General features: G+C 38.3%; 1 long non-coding RNA gene across 7 annotated transcripts in view; it reads left to right on the top strand.

Moving 5' to 3' along the window:
* The window catches only part of LOC121479135, a 333,169-nt gene that overhangs the window by 3,152 nt on the left and 313,473 nt on the right, over positions 1–16,544 (top strand). For all 7 annotated transcript variants that reach the window (XR_005984660.1, XR_005984656.1, XR_005984657.1 and 4 more), the window contains exons 2-3: positions 13,815–13,910; positions 16,037–16,129. This is a non-coding gene — a long non-coding RNA (uncharacterized LOC121479135). The remainder of the gene's footprint in view (positions 1–13,814; positions 13,911–16,036; positions 16,130–16,544) is intronic.

Genomic DNA, 16,544 nt, shown 5'->3' with positions numbered 1-16,544 from the left:
CAAAGGCAGTCGCTTAACCAATTGAGCTACTGCGGTGCCCTTAAGTTTGTGTTCACATCAGGAAAAGTGCACTCCTCAATCCCTATCACCCATCCCCCCACCAAAACATTTCCAAAATTTATGAAAACTATAGACTCATCGATCTAAGAGTTTCAACATATCCTAAACAGAAGAAACATAAAGAAAACCACATGAAGTTATGTCATAATTAAACTGCTCAACATCAGCAATAAAAAGTAAAAAAGACATGTTATATACGGAGGAACAAAGAAAGAATGACAACAAATCTCGTTAGAAACAGTGTAAACAAGAAGATAGTAGAGCAGCATTTTTAAAGTAGCAGAAAAAAAAACTTATCAATTTAGAATTCTAGTCTTATCTAGATTATTTCTTAAAAGAAGGCAAAATATAGACTTTTTGCAGATATACAAAAGCTAAAAGAATTCATCATAGCAGACCTGCACTAAAATAAATGCTAAAGAAAGTCCTCCATGCATAATGAAAATGATAGCAGATGGAATTATGGATATACAGAAAAGAAGAAAAAACAAAAAAAGTAAATAGTAATTGCATGTATAAATATATAAAAAATTAAAATTATTTATTACTTTAAAGAGATTGAAATATCTTTAAAAGATAATGACTATTTAGACAAAAATAACAACAGTGTATTATGGGTATGATTCCCAGATAAAAATACAGGATGCCCAGTCAAATTTGTATTTCAGATAAATGTTACTTTTTTAGTATAAGTATCTAAATATTGCATGAACACACTTATTTTATGAAGTTATTCATTATTTATCTGAAACATAGATTTAACTGGGTGTCCTGTCTTTTTCTTTGCTAGATCTGGCAGTCCTAATTTTGAGGTTTATAATATAAACAAGTAAAATACATGACAAAAAAAGCAAAAAAGCCAGAAATAAAGTACAGTGCTATAAGTTACTTATACTATATTTATAGTTGAAGTGGTATAATTTCACTTGAAGGTAGATTTTGGTAAGTTAAAGATGTATACTATCAACCCTAAAGTAACTACTAAAATAACAAGACAACAATAGAACAACAAAGGAGTTAATATGTAAAGAAAAAAATCAACTAATCCAAAAGAAGATGGAAAAAACCACAGAGAAGAGATTAGAAATACAAAAAATAATTAAGATAATAGACTTAAACCATACCATAGCAATAATCACAGTAAATATAAATGGACTAAATACCTCCAATTAAAAGGCAGAAACTGGGTTAAAAAGAAGATACAAGATGCTGTTTATGAGGAATGCACTTTAAATGCAAAGACACAAATAGGTTAAAAACAAAAGAATAGAAAGAGATTATGCAAACAAAAGAAAACTCCTCAAAAGAAAATACTTCAGATAAAGAATATTACAGGGAGTAAAAAGCCATATTATAAAGGGGTCAATTCAATAAGAGGACATAACAGTTGTAAATCTTTGTGCATTTAATAATCCATCAGGGAAAAATAGATAGGAGCAAGGAGAAATGGCAAATCTATAATCAATAGTTGTAGATTTCCATATCTTTCTCTCAGTAATTGATAGGACAAATTGACAGAAAATTAGCAAAGATAGAGAAGACTTGTATAACACTATCAAGCAACTTACTTAATTGACTTTTGTAGGACACTCCTTCCAATAACAGAATTCACATACTTTTCAGTTTTGCGCAAAATATTTATCAAGATAGGCCAGATTTTGTGCCCTAAAACAAATGTCAATAAATTTAAAAGAATTCAAGTAATACAAAGTATGGTCTCTGACCACAATGGAATTATATTAAAAACCAATAACATGTCTATAATTCAATGTATTCTCTTCTCCTTCCCCTAACTCCCCAACCTGTTTCTCCTCCTTCCTTCTTATCTTAGGTCAAGATCCCATTATCCCCTCAGTTACTTAGGCCAAAATTTCTTAACACTTCTTGCTCCCTCATTTCTCTCATGGAACAAATCTCCAAATTTTTATTTTTCTTTCAAATTGATTCTCAAATCTGTTTGCTCCTCTCTGCCTCTATTACTGCTTTGTCAGTTATCACTAGTTCAGGTGATCACCATGTCTCTTTGTGGGCATGTACTAGCCACCTAACTGGTCTCTCTGCCTCACATCTTGTCCCCTTTAATTCACTCTCCACATATGGCTAAATGTAGTGAACAGTGTGTCATAGTCTTATAGTTTCCTAGCACCTGTTGCATAGCTTTCCTTTATTTGGGGAATCTCTACTGTTAGGAGTCCTGACTTGACTTTCAAGGTGGAAGCCAGAACCCACTTTTCCCACATCCTGTGTAGCTAGGACACAGTATGTGACCTGGGCTCACTCAGATGCACCATACAAGATTTTAATTAATAAGAGCACAACGTGAAGAAGCAGGATACCCACAACAGAATAATGTCATTGGATATCTGTGCAAGAGACTCCAGAGATCCCTGTTTCCCCATAGGGGTAATGTGGTTATTCTGGGAAATCTGAGAAGTCTGAAGTTTGTGTTTGATTTTCTTTTTTTTCTTTTTGTTTTCTCCTCCCTCTCTCCCTTCCTCCTTCCCTTTTCTTCTACCTTCCTGTAGCAGCTTCTTTTAAGACCTAATTTACATACCATATAGTTCACCTATTTAAAATGTACAATTCAATGGTTTTTGGTATATCCACAGAGATGTACAATCGTCACCAAAATTAATTTTAGAACATTTTTATCAACCCCAAAAGAAACTCCATACTGTTAAGTCACTCTCATTTGTACCTGTCCTTCCTTCTGGCCATAGGCAACGAAACTGATCTACTTTCCGTATTGATAAGTATTCTGGACATTTCATAGAAATAGAGTCATAGATGCATCTAGGTGGCTCAGTGGTTGAGCATCTGCCTTTGGCTCAGGTGATGATCCCAGAGTCTCGGGATGGAGTCCTGCATCAGGCTCCCTGTGGGAAGCCTGCCTCTGCCCATGTCTGCCTCTCTCTATTTCTCATGAATAAATAAATAAATAAAATCTTAAAAAAAAAAAAAAGGAAATAGAATCATAACATGTGCCTTTTGTATCTGGCTTCTTTTATATATGTGGCATAATATTGTCAGGGTTTGTTCATGTTGTACTGATCTGTGTCTCAGTACTTTATTCCTTTTTATTGCTGAAGAATATTTCATCGTATGGCCATACTATAGTTCATTTATTCATTTACCTTCTAATGGCCATCAGGGTTGCTTCCAGGTTTGCTATCACAAATAAGGCTACCATGAATATCCACGTCTAAGTCTTTATATGGGTATATGCCTTTATTTCTCTTGGTTATATATCTAGCTGTGGAATTACAGGATTATATGGTAACTCTGTGTTTCAAGTGTTTGATTTTCTTTGCTTGAATGTTAATGAGCTCGTTTTTGGGAGAACAAGAATGTGGGAGAAGTTAATTCTTTATTTTATTATTTGAGTATTTTAACGTACAAGGCAAGCTTTTGTATATAGAAAGAAAAAGCCCTGAAAACACGTAAAGCTACTCTTATATAACAAATGTCAAATTTATCAAAGGTATCTAGTTTTCATTTTTAAGATTTTATTTTGTATTTATTTGACACAGAGAGAGAGAGAGAGAGAGAGCACACAAGCAGAGGGAGTGGCAGGCAGAGGGATAGGGAGAACCAGGCTCCCTTCTGAGCAGAGAACTGGACGTGGGGCTTGATCCCAGGAGCCTGGGATCATGACCTGAGCCGAAGGTAGATGCTTAACCGACTGAGCCACCCAGAAGGCCAAAGGGTATCCAGTTTTCACATCTAGTTTTTCTTAGACCTTTAGGTTTAACTTTAAACTTTCTTTATAGTTTTATTTATGAACCTATTCTATTATAACTTAAAATTAGCTTATAAATATCGTAGGTTAAGTTCCCTAAACATGTATTATTAACTTGGTTAAATTCTTAGATTTTTCTAACTACAGCTACAAATGTAATATATTTGATTCTTTAAAGCACTTCAAACATTCAAAAAGCAAGCTTACAATTCTAATAAACCAATATTTTTAAGTACTTACACTCTGTTTACAAACCTTATAACTCAGAGGTTATAGATTTTAATACTTCAGATTCTCTGAAAAATTCGAACATAAAATAAACATAATCAATTCAACTTTTACATGTCTCAAATTTAAATCCCCAATGACTATCAATTAAATCCCTTTAAACATTTGAAATTAAAATCACAATCTAAATTCAACATTTCAAGTACGTCACCTGTCAAATGAAATACATCCAAATTGCCAAAGGGATTAAAAAATAACTTATTCTAGGACTCAACACAAAAGGTGTTAAATCTCAGATTTGAGTCACTTCTTCACTCTTATTTGGAGACTATAAGATTGGCTGGTAAAAAAATTCAGCAAACGTGAGGAATCATAAGTAATCATACACAGTCCAATATTTTAAGCTTAATGTTTATTTTTTTAAAGATTATTTATTTATTTATTCATGAGAGACACACAGAGAGAGAAGCAGAGGCATAGGCAGAGGGAGAAGCAGGCTCCATGCAGGGAGCACGATGTGGGACTTGGATCCTGGGACTCCAGGATCATGCCCTGAGCTGAAGGCAGACGCTCAACCACTAAGCTACCCAGGCGTCCCAAGTTTAATGTTTAGAAAATATAAATGTTTAGTTTAGAATGTGTAGATATACACCTCATTTTCCATACCGTTTCTTTGAGTATGAATCTATTAATTGGAGTTTCAAGACATTTTTGTTGCATAAACCACTCTCATTTAATATCCTCCATGATTTCTAGTTTGGAATGTTAAAATGGAGCAAAATCTTTAAGCCACTTGGAAAGCAATGTAAATGTGGATTGATTTTTAGATTATTCATTTCCTTGCAATCTTTTTTTTTTTTAATTTATGTATGATAGTCACACAGAGAGAGAAAGAGGCAGAGACACAGGCAGAGGGAGAAGCAGGCTCCATGTACCGGGAGCCCGACGTGGGATTTGATCCCGGGTCTCCAGGATCGCGCCCTGGGTCAAAGGCAGGCGCTAAACCGCTGCGCCACCCAGGGATCCCCTCCTTGCAATCTTTTTTTAACTTAAACTTTCAGTTTAAGAATTTTTTTTAGGAGCACCTGGATAGCTCAGTAAGTTAAGTGTCCGACTTGTGATTTTGGCTCAAGTCATCATCTCATGGGTCATGAGATGAAGCCCTGAGTCCAGCTCTGTGCTCAGTGGGGAGTCTTCTTTAGATTCTCTCTCTCCCCTTCCCTCTCTCTCTAAAATAAATAAGTATTTTTTAAAAGAGTTTTTTTTACTAAGTTGTCATTAGCTAGTCTTCCTAAAGCATTCATCCTAATTTTAATAGAAACAATAATCCTTCCTTTCTTCATTTAGATTTCATGATCTTTTGTCATATTTAATTATATTAGGTCATTATAATAGCAAACACAGCTAACGTCTGTAGATTTGGAAACAAATGCAACTGATTCTTGGTATGTGTTGTGCTCAGCTAGTAGGAGCAGAAAATGTCAAAATACCAGAGAGGAACTAGCTGTAAGTGGTCAGCTATAAGTGTCCTAGGTACCAACTGGATATTTTACAGAGGGAATGGGGAATGTTGGTTAATCTAGTAGTTGAACTAAGTGGGACTTGGTTTTAAAAGCTTCTTCATTTTTCATGTTTTAAAAAATTAAGTTATAACTTACATACAATAAAATATACTCCTTTGGGTATAGAGTATACAGTCCTGTGAGTTTTACAAACACTTTGCAGACATATAACTTCCACTACCATGATCAACATAGATTTCTATCACCTCCCCAAATTCCCTTGTGCTACTCCTTTGTACTCAATTCCTCCATGCCTTTCCACCAGCCCTAGCTCCCGGAAGCCACTGATCTCTGAATAATTGTCTGGAGATTTATCCAAGTGGTGTGTGTCATTAGTCTGTTCCTTTGTATTGCTGAGTACTATTCCCATGTTATGGATATACCACAGTTTATTTGACTATTCACCCATTGAAGGATATCTAGATTGTTTCCAGTTTGGACCATCATGAAAAAAAGCTACAAGAAACATTTGTATACAGGTTTTTGTGTGAATATATTTTTCATTTATCTGAAAGTTATGTCATTGATGTTTAAATTTTCATTTCTCTAATGTTTAATAACATTGAACATCTTTTCATGTGCTTTTATATCACATTATATTCTTTGGGTGAAATGTCTGTTCACGTCTTTGGCCCACTTTCTAATTAGATTCGTTGTTTTGTCCTGCTGGGTTTGAGATTTCTTTATATATTCTAGACACTAGTCTTTCATCAGATATGTGGTTTGCAAGTATTTTTTCTCCCACTCTCTGATAGTTTGTATTTTCATTCTCTTAACAGAGTTTTTGCAAAGCAAAAGTTCCTAATTTTGATGAGGTCCAGTTTATCAATTTTTCCTTTTATGGGTCATGTTTTGGTGTCAAGTCAAAGAACTATTTGCCTAGTCCTGGATTCTGAAGATTTTTCTACTATTTTTTTTCAAAACTTTTACAGGTTTACATTTTACATTACATCCATGATTCATTTGAGTTAATCTTTTACAAAAATACATGAGGTTTATATTGATATCCTTCCTTCCGTTCTTCCTCCCTCCCTCCCTCTTTCCTTTCCTCCCCCCTTCCTTCCTTCCTTTTCTTTCTTTGCCTTTGGATGTCCAGTTGCTGCAGCACCATTTGTTGAAATGGTTATCCTTCCTCTATTGACTAGCTTTTGGATGTTTGTCAAAAATTAGTTGATCATCCAATAGCAAGCAGTGCACCTGATACCCAGATTGTTTGTTTCTTTCTTTCTTTCTGTTTATTTTTTTATTGGAGTTTGATTTGCCAACATATAGTATAATACCCAGTGCTCATCCTGTCAAGTGCCCCCCTCAGTGCCCGTCACCCATTCACCCCATGTCCCCGCCTTCCCTTCCTTCCACTCCCCTTCCACTACCCGTTGTTCGTTTCCAAGAGTTAGGAGTCTCTCATGTTCTGTCACCCTCTCTGATATTTCCCACTCATTTTCTCTCCTTTCCTCTATAATGTCTTTCACTATTTTTTATATTTCCCGTATGAATGAAAAAATAAAATGTTTGTCCTTCTCTGATTGACTTACTTCACTCAGCATAATACCCTTCAGTTCTATCCTTTTTGAAGCAAATGGTGGGTATTCATCATTTCTAATGGCTGAGTAATATTCCATTGTGTGTGTGTGTGTGTGTGTGTGTGTGTGTGTGTGTGTATCACATCACATCTTCTTTATCCATTCATCTTTCAATGGACACCGAGACTCCTTCCACAGTTTGGCTATTGTGGACATTCCTTAAAGAGTTAAAAATAGAGCTACCCTATGACCCAGCAGTTGCACTGCTGGGGATTTACCCCAAAGATACAGATGCAGTGAAAGACTGAGACACCTGCACACCAATGTTTAGAGCAGATTGTGTTTTCTAATACCATTCTCTAGTAAAAGGAATAGGGCTCCTTAGAGAAATGATTTATTCTAGAACTAGGGAAAAAGATATATAGATGATTCAGAAGTATTTTGTAATATCAGAAAGTAAGGAAGTGATTAAAGAAAAACCAAAAACACATGGATTGGGGGTATATCAAAGGTACATAGAACCTGACTAGGCACTAGGGTGCCTAATGACTAAGGTTAGAATAATTTGAATTTAAAAAAAAGTAGAATTAGATTATAGCTCAGGGAACAAATAAACTATGAACCCATACTGAGATAAATGATTGAATAATAATAAATGGAGAGAATAGACAAATCTCCCACTCAGAATGCCAAATGATTGATGCAGATATTTTGTCCTCAAGGAGAGGAACATAAATCCCTACTCTTTAGGTGTGGGCTGTGCATAGTGACTTTCTTCCAAAGACTGAAAATAGGGGGAAAGTACCTTTATAATAGAGAAATCTGACAAAAACTACCTCAGCCCAACTCAACATCAAAATCATAAATCATGTTAATAAATATTGACTCTTAATATGATGTGATAAAAATGGCACTTTACTTCTGTAATCCTCCTTCCAATAACCCATCATTCCAGTCTTACCATGAGAAAAACAGCAGACACATTCCAAAAGGGGAGCATCCTACAAAATATATGACCAGTACTCCTCCTCGAAGCTGTCAAGATCACAAAAACAAGGAAAGTCTGAGAAATTGTCACAGGCAAGAAGAGCCTGAGACATGACAACTAAACACAAAGGGAATCTGAATACACTATGACTATTAGCTAATTATAATGTATCAATATTTACTGCTTAATTGTATAGATGTACTATACTAATATAAGATGTTAATAATGAGGGATCCTGGGTGCAGTACATGGGAACTTTTTGTACTATCTGCTTAATTTTCCTACAAATCAAAAACTCTTCTTAAAAATAAGCCTATTTTAAAAAATCGTTTGGGCATATTTGTATGACTCTGTTTCTGGATTCTCTGTTCTGTTCGTTTGATCCGTTTGGCTATTCCTTGCCAATAACACAGTGTTTTGATTACTGTGTGGTATTGTCAGAGAGATAGCTATAAAGTAGGCCTTAATAATTGGATTGGTTTAGGGGCCCCAGAGTGGCTCCGTTGGTGAAGCATCCAACACTTGATCTCAACTCAGGCCTTGATCTCAGTGTTGTGAGTTCAAGCCCTGGGCATGGAGCCCACATTTAAAATACATACATACATACATACATACATATATACATACACAGGTTTTGCTCTATTTTTAATTGAGCTATTTGTTTTCTTATTATTGAGTTTTGAGAATATGCCACTGGCTGCAAGTGTTCAGTGTGCCTCAGGGTCAGTTGGTAGATTTTATAGAAGGAATGAAGAAGGTTATTTAACTTAATAATTTAAGTGAAAATTGGTTATAAAAGCTTCTATTGCATTCATTTCTAGGTTCCTTCCCAGAGTGGAAAGAATGTTTACCCAATGGAGTTAACAGTTACTTGGAGAAGATGTGAGATGTGAGACGTGAGACTATTACAGACTTGAGTTATTTGTTAGAGGTTAGGGCCTTGGTCCCTGAATCTAAGGTCACCATCCAGAATTACTCCTCCCAAACTACACTTTGCCAAGTTGGATCCCTTCTTATATCACTGGGCTTTTTACCAAGAGAATTCCTAAATACATGCCTTTTGCCTGGAATTTAACTTGTTTCATTACCTTGTGAATTGCACAGTCCCTAGGGATACCTAAAGTTATATTTTGACCCCTCTCCCTCTTTTTCCCCCCAAAACCTTTTTTCAAACATTTTTGGATCTGAGTTGATGGCATTCTGCATACCTCCACCACACTCCCCCCCCACTCCCCATCCCCACTGGCAACTAGTCTGCAACTGCCTAATAAAAGAGTTCTTAATGTTTTTGCCTTCATAGATTCCTTTGGCAATCTGATGAAGCCTATGGATCTAGAATTATTCTTAGAATAATGTCCTAAAATCTATTTCATAAAATACATAGGATCAAAAAGGAAACCAATTATTGAAATATAGTTATCAAAATATTAAAAGAAATATGTAGTACATTTATATATGCTTCTTTGTTAACAGATTAAACATAAAGGTCATGCGACAAATTTAATTACTTTCATAATTTCACAGCAATGATGAACAAAAATGATATTTCAAGGTATTTGCAACAACTGTAAAGATTTACTAATTGAAAATATCTATAAATTCTACTAGTGACAAAGTCATCAGTTCTGCTAAGACTGCTGTGGTTTATTGCCTCCATTTATAATGGAGGGAAATGCTACATTTTCAGTTACAGGTTAGTGAAAATAAAGATGCGATTATTTCCCCCTCCATCTGAGTTTATGGCGTAATAGAATTCCATTCCTGTACTGAGATTCTTCACGCTTTTCGCATTTTTTAAAACTTGTCTCATCTATGAGCATTTTCTGTTCATTTTTATTAATCCCTCTGGGACGAATATTAGAAGGAGATTGAAGGGAGTGAGGAAAATTGGTAAGTACAGACTTGACTCCCTGAACGGATGCCTGTCACTTGGCCCATCCCCCTTCTGTCACTTCCACACTCAAAGCTCTGCCTCCCAGGCCCAGCCAGCTGTTGCAAGCAACTCCCCAACTGTGAAAACCAGCCTTAGTCCCAGAGGGTGTGGACTCTGCATTGGTTTTGTGGATTTATCTGCAATATCTGCCCACAGCAAGCTGTTTTCTCTTCCTTGTGATCCTGAAACGTGTCATGTTGGAAAGTGTTTTGCTTCAGATACCCAGAATCAGGCCCTTTGGAATGAATGAGAATTTAGTGTTTTCCTGTTCCAACCTCTATAGATCCTTAAAGGCAAAGTAGAACTACACATTTAAATATTACCAGTAAAGCAAAATATTGAAGACTCGGTATGGAAAATGAGTGCTCCAGGATATAAACAGTATATTGCCAGCATTGTGAAGCTAAACAATGAAGGCAATTATTTTACTAAAGTGGGGACAACTGGTAAGACTCTGCCACATTCTTCTCTTTTCAGTTCCAATGCCTGGAGACAGGCAGTAGAGTGGGACTCTCAGTGGAGAGTACAAGAAGTGTTTTCTGCCTTTGATGGCACTGCTGTTTTTACAGTGCTTTTCTTGCCCTGGGACTCTTGTTGATTTCTGCCTTAGAGGTCGAGGGCAGAGATGTTCTAGTTCTCTTGAAGAGTTCCCAGGGGACTGGGAGTGGACTGGATTCTGGCCAGGGCCATTTATTCTTGAAGAAATTAGAAACCAGTGGGAGATTGTTCTGCTTATTCAGAAGGAGTGAGAAATAAACTAGCATGTGACAGGGCAAGGAAGTTTATCTTCATCTAGACAAACTTTTATTTTTATAGGTCTATAGAGGTGATAAAAATGAAGGCCACGGGAACAGGAATGGCTGGTAGTAAAATGAGTGTGTGTGTGTGTGTGTGTGTGTGTGTGTGTGAAAAAAGGAGAGAGAGAGAGAGAGAGAGAGAGAGTAGAAAGAGGTTTCTATCCAGCAAAGGTTGTTTTCATGTAGTTAGGATTCTTCCCCCTTATTTTCTCTTACTGTTCTTTTCTTATTTTTTAAAAGATTTTTATTTATTTGTTCATGAGAGACACACACAGAGAGGCAGAGACACAGGCAGAAGGAGAAGCAGGCTCTTGGCAGGGAGCCTGATGCGGGACTCGATACCCAGACCCTGGGATCATGCCCTCAGCCAAAGGCAGACATTCAATTGCCAAGCCACGCAGGCATTCCACAGTTCTTTCTTTAAAAGAAAAATTAAGAAAATTTAGAATATATAAAGCATACAGAAAAGTAGAGTTAATGATAAACGTTCATGTACCCACCATCCAAATGGAACAGTCCAGAAGCCTGGAGGTAGGAAGAAGCCCTGATGAGCCAATGAAGATGACCCAGGGAGAAAGGGTCCCTGTTAACCATCATCCTGGCCCAGAGAATGTAAAGCCACCCAGTCAGGTAAGAACTGATGTATTTCCTTCCTCTCTTCACTGACAAGTCCTTATGAGGTGGGGAGAGAATAAAATGGTAGGTTTTAAGTAGGCAAGGAAAATAGGTAGAGAGAGCTGACAGCAGAAGGCCCTATTCCCTTTTCTTGCTGCCAGCTGCCAAGCCTGGGCTGGCAGAGGGGCAGATTGACCACTAAACATTGTGAGTTTTTATCATCTCACGGGATTGTGTGCTGTAATCGCTAAACTGAGATGGTGCTTGTGACTTAAAATGATTGTGGGACTTGTCCATTATTTAAGAATGAGCAGAAAAGCCACGAGATTCATAGAGCTTTCATTCTGGAGCAGGGAAGGTGACTTCCACTGAATTCATGTTTGGAAATGGCAGGAGAGAAAGCCAAATTGAGTTTGACTGCCAGGAGTCATGCTTGTTCTACATATCACATGGAAAGCATTTAACCAAACTTAGGATGCCATCCATGCTAAGGCAAACTATAATTTTAGATGCCACCTGGAAAGAAAAAAATTGCTATCTATGATACATCAAAATTAAGGCAAAAATCCATGCTGAACAAAAAAGCAAATTTTAAGTAAAGATAGGATCAATATTACTGATTTTTCTTCTTGCATCAGGCTTCCGTATGTCTTGGCATGACACTGCTACTGATTTTATTTAAAATTTTGATATTTTGCTCATCGTGGCTTTTGGGCATTAATTTTGTTTTTAAAAATATTCATTAAAATATATTTATCTTGGTGTATCTGGGTGGCTTAGTCAGTTGAGCATCCCACTCTTGGTTTTAGTTCAGGTCATGATCTCAGGGTCATGAGATTGAGCCCTGCTTTAGACTCCAATGCTCTGTGGGGAGTTGCTGGGAGTTCTCTCTCTCTCTCTCTCTCTCTCTCTCTCTCTCTCTCTCTCCCCCCTCTCCCTTTCCTCCTCCCTTTGCCCCTCCCCCTTCTTGTGCACCTGAGTTCTTTCTCTCTCAGATGAATAAATATTTTTAAAATGTATATATATATTTATCTTTATTATTGAGTTTTGTTGGCGCCCAATTAGAATATTCATCTGAGGCAAGTGCTTCACTCACCTTACCCACATCACATAGTTCACACAGTTCCTTTGGGAGATAGAGATGGGAGCAGAACAAAAAAGGATTAAGAGGAGGAAGAAAAAGACAAGAGGAGGGGCAGCCCAGGTGGCTCAGCTGTTTGGTGGCTGCCGTTGGCCCAGGGTTTGATCCTGGAGACCCGGGATCGAGTCCCATGTCGAGTCCCATGTCGGGCCCCCTGTGTGGAGCGTGCTTCTCCCTCTGCCTCTCTCTGTCTCTCATAAATAAATAAATAAAATCTTAAAAAAAAAAAAAAAAGACAAGAGGAGGAGAAGGCAGAAAAGAAAAAAACAAAGAGCCTTTTGTTTATCTTCTTGTCCCTGTAATTGCAAATGGGAGAAATAGTTTGATAAATTTCCCTAACAGGGATCTCTTTAGAGTTCTCACTAGAAAATACCAGAGATGGTCTGATTGATAGCCTCAGATAACACTGATGAGGGGAGCTCTAATCTTCTTGAGAAGACTCCAATTTACTGCCTGGATGACAAAAGTCCACAATAACTGGCCAAATTGGTGTTTTCAAAGCTGTTGATATTAAAGTATGAAGCAAAATTCTTGTTGTGTTTATTTCCTCATTCCTGCCATTTAAGTAAATCCCCTGTAGTACCAATGAAAGCATAAAAGGAGATTTATGATACTGTGTATAATGGCAATACCTGGCATACAGCTTTCTGCCATTTTCATCCTCACTTAATTTTCATATTTCTCATTCGGTGCTCAAAATGACCACAGGGAGTGGGGAGGGAAGGTATTGCCCCATTTAATGGACAAGGCACCCGCCTCATTTTCCAGATGAGGCTGGCCCAAGTCACATGACAAATTGCTAAAGAATGGAAACCACAACGTTGATCTTCCTACCTCAAGGACGGTGTCTTTCCTACACAGTGTTGTGTGCCACGGAAGACATGTGGAGACACTTTAAGTGGCTGCGTTTAAGGGATTGCAGCTATAATCTGAGCTGGTTAGCAGCTGATCTCCCTGAGGCTATATCCAGTCTCCTAATGCTGTTTCATATTAAACAGGTTTGAGAGTGAGTCACTTGGCTGGCACAAACCAGTGGAGTGATTGCTTCAGCCCTGCCTGGAAACTCTAAGTCCTCCCTTAGCCTGGGGGGAAGCGAACTCAATGCAAACCTCAGCCATAATATTGCCGCAGCTCTGGGGCTGACTTTGTGTTTCACTTGATTTGGTACTGAGTTCTCTGATGCTAACACCTCAGTCTACGCACGTTCTCCTTTGTTTCGGTGTTACAGGAGTGAAAAAGAAGATACGTCCTGCCCAGGGAGCTCTCAGTCAAAAGAAAAAGGAAGCCCTCAGTCAGCCCAAGTGGGCTGCAGCCTGATACTCGGGTGAGCCTTGGAGGGGTCAGAATTCTGATCAGTTTGAGGAGCGAATTTGGATTTTCTGCTCTTCTTGTCTAGCGCTGAGGCATAGGGTGCTCTTGGTAATTGGTTTGGGAGCTAAGAAAAAGAATCCCCTCCTAAGCTCCAGTGGAGAGAACATCTGGCTGTCCTTGAGCTAAGTGGCCTCTCCTTCATTTGCCACCCCATGCCCTATATAGATGTATGACACAGCACTTGCAAGGTTATATTGTGTTAGTTTATCTTAAATGTCTGTTCTCCCATTTGACTTTGAGTACCTGGAGGGCAGGGACCATGTCTTCTTTTGTAATTCCCCCCAAAAAGTTGGGTCACCTTGTAAGCAGTTTTATTATCATGTGACACCCAAGAGTAAAACACAATTCCAATCACAAAGAAGTTCATAAATTCTCCAAGACACTGTGGGCAGAAATTAGAAACACACGCATATTCTCTCTCTCTCTCCCTCTGCTATTCTGGCCTTTAATGATCATTGACCCACCTGCTCCTAATTTTCTCACCACCTCAACTCCAGCCTCATTCATGTGTTTTCTCTGTCTCTCCATTCCCCTCTCCTTCAAATATCTGCTCTCTACTCCTCGAGGCATCTGTGGCTCAGTTCTTTATTATATGGTCTCCCTTGACTTCTTCCAGTTTTCTCTTCTACCCATTCTCCTGATAGCACAACAAAGCTCCAGAAGTTTAATCTGTGAGCTCCTTAAAGCAGCTAGGAGTGTTGGTCAAAGGACAGGAGGCAGCTGTAAATACCTACCTATACGTTAAGGTATTTGTCCTTGTCTCCTCAGCATCTGGCTCTGCATTTAGCACACATTAGTTTCCAATAAATGATCCATGAATGAATGAAGAATTATTAGCCTTTACCCAAATGTATCATCAGAACTGTTTGAGTGCCACACCTTTCAAAAGGAGACTGGCAGATCAATAGTTTTTGACTTACAACATTTTGGCTCGTTTAAACCTGAGGCAGAGATGCCAGGCTCCCTGTAGCCATCTTCCATCAGAGAGGGGGTAATTCCTACCAAGTTCTCTTGTGCTTGAGTGCCCAGGTCACAGATGCTAGATAGAAAGTCTTGTCTTCATGTGTCTGCCAGGTGGATGGGTCATGCTTCATACCTTGATCCTGCCAGCCTATTTCCTGGGACTGGACTCATATTCCTATCCTTCCCGTGCCTCAGTGAACAGAAAGCCTCACTGAGTCTCTTTTACCCAGAGCCCCTCACTCTGTCAATCGAGTTCTTTTGAGTGGACTCTTCCCATGACCCTGCAATCCCTGGTCTGTAACTGGGCTGAGTCTGCTGCATTTGGCTCAGATTTTTGTCTTTGGTTGTTGATCCCCTGCTGAGTCCCCCTTTGTCCTCACCTCTAGCTTTTTTGCCCTCCATTCCTACTCTTCCTTGCAATCTCCTAGCAACCACTTTTCTAACTCTACTGGATGCAAACTTTGACAATCATGTTCTCATAATGTTCTTGGTATCAGCTTTAGAGAGCCATGGCTCAGTGCAGAGGAGGAAGAGGGAAAAGGTACCTGCTATCCCAATAGTAAGGCCTACCTGTTATGGCCAAGGCTTCCTACAGAGATGTGATTTGTTACCATTAATACATTTTGGCAAGAATATTGGACATAAATGGCTTTTTATAGTTTGATGTTAAGATATATTTCTACATTATGGTAAAAGAAGAAAATTGATACAAGATGGATGGAGGGTTAGGTTGAAATGAGGATAATTCCCTGAAGACATTATGACATTTCTTTGAGAGGGCATCAAGATAGGGCTGACAAAAAACACATTTATTGGATAATAAAGATTTAAATTGTTCCTGGATAGAATCTTCCAAGCTCTACTGCTCTAATACTGCTCAAAATCCAACTGGGAGGTGATGTTAGCATCTTGGACTCTATCAGAATCCAAGTAGAGTTTCCCCATAGGCTTCTGATGTGCTTTTTGTTCTGACTTGTTAGTCATTAAATATTAGCCAGCACCTGGGAAAATCCTATGATTATCTGGATGATGTGAACACTAGTAGAAGTGTTATTTTATTTATATTAATTTTATAGAGAGGGCTGTTCATTGCTTTTTGTGTTTCTTCATTCACAGATAATCTTGCCTGTTCTCAGGTGTTGTCTTCTCTGGCTGGATCAGTGGAAGACAGTGGTGAAAATGCTGGTTTAATGAGCAGCACCCAAGTAGGTGAGATAGTGAGAACAGATGGGGATAGATTAGAAGAGAATCGAGGAATCCATGGCTTAGCACTCTAAATGAGGCCAAAGAGTAGTTGTTTTTGTTTTCCTTAAAAGAGAAAACTGGGAAATGGTCTGATAATGGTTTTTCATGGGGTATTAGAATTTAAGTTGGCAGAGTTGAAACAGTTGTCCTTAATGATCATGTTCAGGGCAAAGCCACAGGAGTGGCTGGTGAAGGGGGAAGGGAGGCAGAGGGTCACCTGTAACCTTGGCAGTACTGGGGAAGAGAGTTTCACTGACATATAGTGAATGTGGAATGAGTGACCAAGAGAAGGACAAATGAAAACCATGGGCATAACAAAGGGTGGACAGTTTTTATAACTGAATGAAGAATAAGGGTTTGGATGTGGTTATGTGGGGCT

This window comes from Vulpes lagopus, chromosome 19 (genome assembly GCF_018345385.1).
Source record: "Vulpes lagopus strain Blue_001 chromosome 19, ASM1834538v1, whole genome shotgun sequence".
In the NCBI taxonomy this organism is placed as follows: Eukaryota; Metazoa; Chordata; class Mammalia; order Carnivora; family Canidae; genus Vulpes; species Vulpes lagopus.
The sequence above is the reverse complement of the archived record's forward strand: the minus strand, read 5'-3'. Positions and strand labels throughout refer to the sequence as shown.